Below are 9,681 nucleotides of genomic sequence, written 5' to 3' on the forward strand. Positions count from 1 at the left end.
TTCTCTTGCCTTTGGAGATGTGTCATGAAAAAGGTTGCTGTGGCCAATGTCGTAGAGGTTACTGCCTATGCTCTCCTCTAGGATTTTGATGGATTCCTGTCTCACATCGAGGTCTTTCATCCATTTGGAGTTTATCTTTGTGTATGGTGTGAGAGAGTGGTCAAGTTTCATTCTTTAGCATGTAGCTGTCCACTTTTCCCAGCACCATTTATTGAAGAGACTGTCTTTTTTCCACCGGATGTTTTTTCCTGCTTTATCAAAGATTAGTTGCCTAAAGAGCCGAGGGTCCATTTCTGGGTTCTCTATTCTGTTCCATTGGTCTATGCCTTTCCCTTAAGATCAGGAATATGACAAGGATACCCACTCTCGCCATTATTATTCAACATAGTACTAGAAGTCCTTGCAACAGCAATCAGACAACAAAAAGGGATAAAAGGTATCCAAATCGGCAAAGAAGTCAAACTGTCTCTCTTCGCAGATGACATGATACTGTATATGGAAAACCCAAAAGAATCCACCCCCAAACTACTAGAAGTTATAGAGCAATTCAGTAATGTGGTGGGATACAAAATCAACGCTCAGAAATCAGTTGCATTTCTATACACGAATAATGAGACCGAAGAAAGAGAAATTAGGGAATCCATCCCATTTACAATAGCACCAAAAATCATACGTTATCTTGGAATTAACTTAACCAGAGATGTAAAGGATCTATATTCTAGAAACTACAAATCACTCTTGAAAGACATTGAAGAAGACACAAAAAGATGGAAAAATATTCCATGCTCATGGATCAGAAGAATTAACATAGTTAAAATGTCCATGCTTCCCAGAGCAATCTACACTTTCAATGCTATCCCGATCAAAATACCAATGACATTTTTCAAAGAACTGGAACATACAGCCCTTAAATTTGTGTGGAACCAGAAAAGGCCACGAATCGCCAAGGAAGTGTTGAAAAGGAAAAACAAAGCTGGGGGCATCACAATGCCGGATTTCGAGCTGTACTACAAAGCTGTGATCACAAAGACAGCCTGGTACTGGCACAAAAACAGACACATAGCTCCCTTGCTTTTTAAAGCCGCCACCTACCAACCTGGAGTGGCTGCCTTTTCCTTCCCTGTCCTCTGCTCACAAGGGATGGTCTCAGATTACACCTGGGAGGATCCCAAGGAGCTTGCAAACCAACCCGGAGCAGTTTCGAGTCTGGGCATCCTAGGAAGCCAGTGGTGGGGAAGCGGCTGGGTGCAGATCTGGTTTTATCTGTCAGGTATGAACCCCCAGGAGGCGCTGGGGATGATGTCATAGCTGTCTGAGGAACTCTGATCTGCTTTAGTCTAGTTCTCCTTTCGAAAGAGCAGGTTAGACCCTGGATCTTTCAGTTGTCTCTTTTCTCTATTAAAATGTCTTGATCACAATCAAAGGTGGTCCCTCAACCGACCCTGAGTAACCTGAGCCCACCTTTCTCTGCCTTTGCACCAGCTGTCCCGCCTGCCCTCCCTTCCCCTGGCTTTCATCCTCCGGCTAACTCCGTCTGTTCAGCGGCCATGGCCTGTGGGAAGCCTTCCCCACTCTCCACGGAGGGTTGGGTCCTGCTCCGAGCGCTCTCCTAGCACCCTTGGCAAATATCAGGCTGTCCCCACAGGAGAGAATAAGCCACTTACCCACATGGGCTCTCTGATGACCAGCAAAGTGACCTGGGATGCAGTTAGGTCCCTCAGTCAGTGTTCAGCGAATGAGCAAACAAAGGTTCCTTCCACTCTGCTCCTTCCCTTGGTGCTATCGAAATCCTGGTGGGGCCTGCCCCCTCCAGAAGGGCTCTCTCTCCTCCCTAAATTCTCACTGCATCTCTTGCTCATGGTACCTGTTGTGAAATATAATCATTTATCAGCTTGCATTGTTGTTCGCTCATTCCTGTGGATCTTGCCTTACCAACTGTTGTCAAAGGCCCATATCTTCCATGTCTTTTGTAATTCCCTCAATTCCCAAGGTAATGCTATACACACACAGGAGGCAATCAATGACTGACTGACGGGTAAGTCCATGAATCCAAGACAGGCTTCTTTAAATTGTGACCCAGTGAAGACTTGTATTATCTTGGGGAGCTTTTGACACAGAAAATAAAGAGCCTTACATAATTGCACCCACTAGATGCCAAGAGCTCTGCTAGCACTTTCTATGTGTATACATCATCCTTTTAAAGAGGCAGTTAGGTCTCGTGGTTCTGAGCATGGGCTCTGGAGCCCAGGCTGCCTGGATCTGAATGTGGCCTTCCTTCTTGCTTAGCCTTAGGGACTTAATCTATATGACATATAGTTTCTTCTCTTGCAAAATGAAGATAATAATAAGAGGACGGTGTAAGTCAGAGAAAGAGAAGCAATAGGATTAGATAAATAGCAAGATACACAGAGATATACAGATACAGATGAGGAGATTTATTATAGAAATTATCACAGTATTATGGAGACCAAGGAGTCCCATGATCTGCCACCAGCAAGCCGCGGACCCGGGAAAGCCAGTAGTATAATTTAGTCCAAGGCCTGAGAGTTAGGAGGCTGATGGTGTAAGTCGTGGTCTAGTCTAAAAGCCCAAGAACCAGGAGTGCCAGTGGCCAAGGGCAGGAGACGATGGATGTCTCAGCTCAGGCAGAGGGAGAGAGAATTTGCCCCTCATCTGCCTTTTTGGTCTATGCAGTGGATTGTCCCTCAGTGGGGGACAATCTGGATGATGCCCACACCCATCGGTGAGAGCTCCCCTCTTTACTCAGTCTACTAATTCCAACGCTAACGTCTTCCAGAGAACCCCTCAGAGACTCGTCCAGAACCAGTTTACCAAACATCTGGGCATCCCTTAGCCCGATCAAACTGACACATAAAATTAACCATCACAAGGACCTGCCTCGATAAGGGTTAAAAAGGTAATATAAAGTGGAAAACAAACAAACTAAAGGTAATCCATATTAAATACCTGGCATAGCGTCTGTCTTAGAGTGTTGGATAAATGTGGTTATTACACATCGGTGTAGCTTCTGACATCACGACAGCAGGTTTAAATGGAGTAAGAGCTCTGACCCCTGAGCCCTGGTCTCGTCGTCATTCCACTCGTTTGTGTCCTTCGTGGTGTCACTGTGAGGAAAGGTACAGCAATGACTTCTAGAACCAGGAAGTGGGGGAGCCTGGTGGGGAGAGTTCTGGTCCTCAGGATGCATTTCATAAATTTCAGTAAAGGCGCCTGCCTTCCAGGCCCCCTTGTTGGGTGCAATGCCATGTAGACTATAGGTATGAAAGACTGCTATCACTTATAAAGCAAAGAAAGAATCAAAGCTAGCTAGGATACAGATACTGCAAACAGCCAGCTGCTTAAAGAATCGCTCCTTATAGCATAAAATCCTCGCATTACTCGGTGTAGAGAAGAGGATAAATTGTGATCCAGCTTCAGCTCCTCCTCCCTCCCTCCCTCCCTCCCTCCCTCCTTACTTCCCTCCTTCCCTTCCATCCTTCCTTCCTTTTTCTTTTTTCTTTTCTTTTCTTTTCTTTCTTTGCATCTTCCTGCCTCCCAGCTACTCTTCACAGTAAAATAAATGCAAAACAGCCTTTTTTTTTTTTTCTTCATTTCTTCCCTTTGGTTTGAGTGCTACAAACTAGCCACATTACAATGCACTATTTCTAAGGGCGCCTGGGTGGCTCACTTGGTTAAGCATCTGCCTTCAACTCGGGTCATGATCCCAGGGTTCTGAGATCGAGCCCCTCGTCGGGCTCCCTGCTCAGCGAGGAGCCTGCTTCTCCCTCTCCCTCTGCCTGCCTCTCCCCCCGCTTGTGCACTCTCTCTCTCTCTCAAAATAAAATAAAATAAAATAAAATAAAATGCACTATTCCTAGAATGACGTGGAAATGTACAGTGCCTCAGAAAGAAGAAAAGCTGGCAAATTTTGTAGGGTATATAAGGTTCTTTGTTCTATGTGTTTGTTTGCTTACCTGTCTGAGTGTGTATCTGTCTGTCTCTTGCCAGCCAACAGCTCGACAGCCATTTTAACCGGTCCCTTCAAGGCCAGTGTCTACAGCACATTACCCTGGAGCCCAGGGACTGGTGTCTTCCTTCCCTGGTTGTTTTATGTGTATCTCTTTTCCTTGAGCTAGACTTTAGAGGGAAGGAGGTGTCTCTGGTTTTTGCAAATGCAGAAGCTTTTTCTAAAACATTATCTGGCTTCCGGGTTCAAGAGCCCTTGGTTCAAGAAAACCACGAAGGCATAGTGTTAGGAGGACCGTAACTGATAAAAATGATAGTGTCCGGATCACACACACCATTATCTCTACTGGACTCTGCACTCCTGAGAACCAGGGCACTTGCTTTAAAAAAAGGACACCAACAAATGGAAAAATGTACAGAGGAAGGGAGCTAGTACAGTGAGGGGGTTAGAAAAAAAATCTCATCCAGGGACTGAAGAAATGGGGGTTTTATGCTTTGAAGGGTAAAAACCAAGGAGACAGCAGAGATGTCTGCAATGTTTGTAGAGTGGACACAGCGAAGATACACCAGACCTGTGCTGTGTTCTCCCCAGGGGAAAACCAGGATGGTATAGATGTTACAAGGAGCTCAATTTTAGCTCATGGTTTCCCAATGGAATGTTCTCTTGCAAGGCAGGGCGTACACGGCCCGTCTGGATATTCAACTAGAGGCTAGTGGACCTTGTCCTAGGAGATGGGAGTTTATTTAGACTGGAGGACCTCTGACGTTATTGGCAGCACTATATATGATGGGTTTATCCACCATGACCACCCATTATCTCCGGGCCCTCAACTAAGCCTGCAGAAAGAAGTGGAAAATGAAACAGATTGTAAAATAGATACTCTGGAAGACTTCAAGTTGTCCAGCAAGAAAGGGATCCTAAAATGCCCCCGAATCTCATCTCACCGACATCTGTCCCAAGAATGATGTAATGGGAGCTCCCCTCACTGAGCTTAGCCTCTCAGAGGACTGTCCACTTGTCACCTGTAAAGCAGATGGAAAATTCTGTAAAGAAATTTTATTTTCTAAAGCCTAGAGCACGTGCTGGTCGGTACCAGGCATTTTCCAAGGAAAAACCAAATTCAACCTCTTACCCCCTACTGGGGAAGTACAAAGGAGCGGACAGGCTGGATCTGAAATCTCAGACAAGAGTTTGTGCCCCAGTTGGCCTTCACTCCTACCACCCCCCAAGTTGTGAATATGCTGACAGAAACCATACACTTCTGTGGTCTTGCTAGAACAATCAAAACAAAAATCCTTCCCTGGGCGTCCACTTCTCTCTACTGTGGTCACCTCCATACACCTTGTAACAACTTGGTAAAGGACAGGGATAGTGGAGAGAAATCCCAGCATGTCTCACCGAACCATGGATGCTTTCTGGACTCACCAGATTCCTGACTTACAAGTTAGGAATGGAATAACAGACAGCAATTTCTGGAAATCTGCCAGGCAGGGCCTGGTGGCCAAGGTGACAAACAGACCACCTGTCACTGCCGCTCCTGGCAAGTATAGTCCATCTGACCGAGGAGGCCTTGCTTAAAAACAAAAACAGAAAACCCCAAAAACCATCCTTTTTCTTTATTGTCCTTATTTACTATGTCCTTACCCAGGACAGGAATTCCATTCCAGACCCAGTGAAACAGGAAAGTGACAGAATGACGTTAAATGAAAAAGAGGGCTGCTTCTACGTGTGCCCATGGAGGGTCTCTGGTTTCCTTAAGAAACCAGAACCCTTCCAGGGAATGATTCATTGTTTTCATCAAACAGCCAGGGGCCCTTGTGAAGCAGAGAATGACACCCTGTGGAGCACTCAGGCTTCCCTGACCTGACGGATGGTTAGGGCACTCAGCCCAGGCCCGCGGTCGGGGCTCCCCTAGCGTGGCCCGCATCCCGCCACTGTGCCGGGTCCCGGGACGGCTGGGCAGCATTTCCCGACCTCCTCTCCCCCAGCCCTCCCTGCCCTCCATCGCAGAGCAGTGCATTCCGGCCGCTTTCCACAGCACACAGAGCCTGCCATCGAGCCATTTTCCTCAACGCTGCACACAGTTTCTGCTGCCAAGATGAGTCACCGTGCCACACATACCCTCAGCCCCCTCCACTCCATACTTAAAATACTCTAGGGCCGGCCGATCAGAACCCCAGTGTGTGAGCACGTGTGTCAACGTGGGGACTGGCGGCTCAGCCTTCGGAGCCCTCTGCAGAGCACACGGCACTGCGCTTGGCCCAGGGGTTCGGAGAGCCAACAGCTTGCGAGGGGGTCTGCTGTTCAGGTCTGGAGCTCCCTCATGCAGCCTGCCAAACTGTACCCTCTGGGGTGCAGGCAGGTGAACCGCCCTTTTAGCCTCTCTGATCTTGAGCAGAAGCAGCTGACTGCCAGGGGCTGATGTGTCCTGCTTCCTTCCCCAGCTGGGCTTCTAACTGGCAGTCTTGCTACAAACAGGCCTGCCCTGTCCTGCATTCACCGGTGGGCCCCCATCTCAGCTCTAGGAAAGATTCTGCTTCCATCGCAACTGCCTCTGGTCATTCCCCGAGTTAGAACCTGTCATCCTCACTTGGACAGAGGTCCCTAACCTCCTCTACTCTCTGCCGCCATGCTTCCCTCTGCTTCCCATCTACCCACCCCGATGCCCAGCACCCACCTTGGGCAGAATGAACCACATTACTCTAGAACCATTCCTCTTCCCTAGAAAAAGAGATTTAAAAATTGTTCTCTTTGCCCCAAGTCTTTCAAAGGAGCTGAAGAATTCCTTCCTCCTATTTTCTTTCTGAAGAGAGACGTCAGGCCTCCGTAGGCATGCACTGAACAGCTTTCCTGGTTCCCTCTGCCCACAGCTCCCTCCCCCACCCCCTGCCCAGCCACACACTGCACCTGCCAGAGGAACCCCTCCCTCGAGGGAACTGCATGCTTTCCGCTTTTAACCTGCTGCTGCAGCACGCTTCACAGAAGGGGCCTCAGAACAAAAGCCCAGCCCGGCACAGCCCGAAGGGACATCCCGTACTCAAGTTAGTCATTACTTGAGTTAGAGGAGGTCACCGAACAGGAAGCACACTGGAAAGCAAGGGGAAAGGTGGCATAGAGGGTAGGGAATTAGTCAAGGTGACCTTCTAAGAGAACTCGGGAGTCCTGGCAGGGGGTGGATATCAGAATGGGAAGGTGGCAAAGTCATAGCAACAGCTCCAAGGTCGGACAAGGTCAAATGGAAAGAGCTCATTATAACTAAGTAAGCTATTTAATAGCTTTCGCGACGCACCAAGCAGTGTGCTTAGCATTTTCCCACATCTCCCATTTGATCCTCGCAACCATGCGTCATTCCAATTTTACAATGGAAGAAGGTACAGCCCTGGAGAGAACAAGTGACTTGCCCAAGGTCACACAGCTAGCCAGGACGGAAGCTGGGAGTGTGAACGTGGGTCTGTCTTATTCGTCAGCAGGGAGCTCTTGGTGGTGATGTGGTCAGATGGGCTGCGTGGCTGGGCAGGTGGAGTCTCATTCTGGTGGTCACAGGGCTGAGGTCACATTCTGTAGCTGCACTACCAGGTTTGGGTGCAAATATGGAGGCTCCTAGGAAGCCTGGGAGAGGCTGACTAGTTGCACGGGCTGTGAAGGCACGGCCCTCAGGACTTGTCAGGCGTGGGAAGAGTCTACAGACAGGGGAGGGAGAATGAGCAAAGCTGGGGAGCTAAGATCTGAAGAGGGAGTATCCTCCAGAGGAACACAGTAGGTCAAGGACAAGAGAGGAAGCTCAGCCTGGCCAGATACAGAATCAGTCTATTTGGCATTTGCCATAGCCCTAGAAAGCTAAGGCAGGGCACCTCTTTTTAAAGAGAAAATGGGGGTTCTAATGAAAAATCTGTCGCTGTGAGCCTGTCTCCACATACTTTGTTTTACCACATGCTTCTACTGGAGAAGAGATAGGGAGAGGAGGAAAGGGAATCTAGGAATGGGGGATGAGAGGGGTGGGGTAGGCGGATTTGCCTATTTCCTTTAAGCCCCTCATCCCTTCCCCTGCCACCTTTCCCCTCACTCATCCCTTTTTGCTGATTCTGCCCACAGGCTTTCCTCCCTCTTACTTGTAGTGAGCATCCCATAAACGCATGCCCTTCCCAGTGATCTGTCCTGCTGGAAACTTCTCCACGAGGTTTCTTCTACTGGGACAGGGACGGAGGGCATCATATCTGCAGGTGCACCTCTTCCTGCCGTTCTCCCACCAACCTGGGGCTTTTCCAACATAAACACTGCGGGGGCAAAGCAGGGGGTGGCTTCCTTTCTCAACACACTGTTCTCACAGTTGCCCTTGACAGAGCCCTGCAAGTAGCAGTCCCTCTGGGGCTGGGGGGATAGGTCACTGCTTCTCCTCTGAATTTCAGGGATTTTCAGGTTTTGGAAGTCCGTGGGTGGGCCTTGCAAAGGATTAGTGGGAAAGAGCTCATTCCAAAGCAGTTCGAGTTTGTCCTTAGACCTGCAAGGTTGACCTTGGAGACAGAAAGGTGGCCGAGACTAGCATCCCTGTATTGGGTAACATGGGGCTGGAAGTCTCCTTTTCCAGGATGGGCTATGTTGCTCTCTGGGGATGGGGCTTTCTCTGCAGTGACTGCAGAGGCACCCCTGCCGATTTCTGCTGTGTCACCACTGCCCCCGGAGGGATGTGTGAAGCTTCACAGGGGTTCAGAGGAGAGAGATGAAACCAAGGACTTCGGCTTTTCAGCAATAGGGAATAAGGGATGGGAAGGGGGACTGCCCCTCAACGTCCCGCCACTTGAGCTGGGTCTTCAAAGTTCTTTTGGCCTCTGGGATTTTACAGCAGAACAAAGTGGTCGGTACTCCCAAGGGGGCATAAAAAAGCATGTCAGTGAGAATACTGGCCACCTACTGGGCACGAAGGAGAGTCCGCAGTGGTTGGGTCATGTGCAAATACCGTCGTCCGGGTGTAGACTGGTGTGAGCCCGCCATGAAGTGCGACTGGTTTCCGAGGGAAGACACGCCGGGGGGGGGGGGGGCGAGTGGTCGGCCTCCTACCCCTTCCCACTCCGGGATCCGCCCTGGGTGGGTTTGACGATTGTCCTGCTTGAGGCGGCTCAGGCCGCCCACTAGAAGCGTGGCAGTCAGTCAGGAGCCAGGGCTGGCGGGCTGGGCTGGGCTGGAACCAGAGGGACCAGCCGGAACTGCAACCGCAGTGGCGGGGAGCGCGCAGGGGGCGGCAGGTGCAGGAGCGGAGAGGCGGGGCGGAGCTAGGCAGAGTCCCCGACTCTCAGGCGTCCCCGAGTGACCTTCCCCCACCCCTCCAGAGCCTACGAGGGGTGGACCTGCAGCGGAGGGAGACCGGGAGCGTGCGGCTGAGTGCAGGCCGGCCGGAGGGACTGGATGAGGACAGCTGGACTGGGGTCCCCGGGCGTCTGCGGGGCACCGGGCGACGCAGGTGCGGAGCACCTCACTACGGAAGAGGAGGGCTTGCGTCCAACCGCGAACGAGGAGGGGGCTGCGCAGTGCCGCCTGCGCGCGCGCCGCCGTTCCCTCCGCCCCTCGCGCCCCCGCTCTCCAGCCCGCCCCACTCGCCGCCGCGGCTTCTTTGTGCCGGCCCCGCGCCCGCCCCTTCGGGCCCTAGGCCCCGCCCCCTCCGTGCCCGCGATTGGCCAGCCGGGCCGCTAGTGGGCGGGGCCCCAGGCCGCCCCGGCGCG

At 50.9% G+C, this 9,681-nt stretch overlaps 1 long non-coding RNA gene across 2 annotated transcripts in view; it reads right to left on the minus strand.

Moving 5' to 3' along the window:
* LOC113262866 (uncharacterized) overlaps positions 1 to 9,518 on the minus strand; it is a 151,670-nt gene extending 142,152 nt beyond the window's left edge. Inside the window, exons 1-4 of one of the 2 annotated variants that reach the window (XR_008960410.1) lie at positions 8,077 to 9,518; positions 4,912 to 4,989; positions 2,968 to 3,125; positions 1,665 to 1,864 (exon numbers count right to left, since the gene is read on the minus strand). This is a non-coding gene — a long non-coding RNA (uncharacterized LOC113262866). The remainder of the gene's footprint in view (positions 1 to 1,664; positions 1,865 to 2,967; positions 3,126 to 4,911; positions 4,990 to 8,076) is intronic. The other variant, XR_007191367.2, reaches the window with a different exon arrangement.
* Positions 9,519 to 9,681: the final 163 nt, after the last annotated feature.

This window comes from Ursus arctos, unplaced genomic scaffold (assembly GCF_023065955.2).
Source record: "Ursus arctos isolate Adak ecotype North America unplaced genomic scaffold, UrsArc2.0 scaffold_2, whole genome shotgun sequence".
Lineage (NCBI taxonomy): Eukaryota > Metazoa > Chordata > Mammalia > Carnivora > Ursidae > Ursus > Ursus arctos.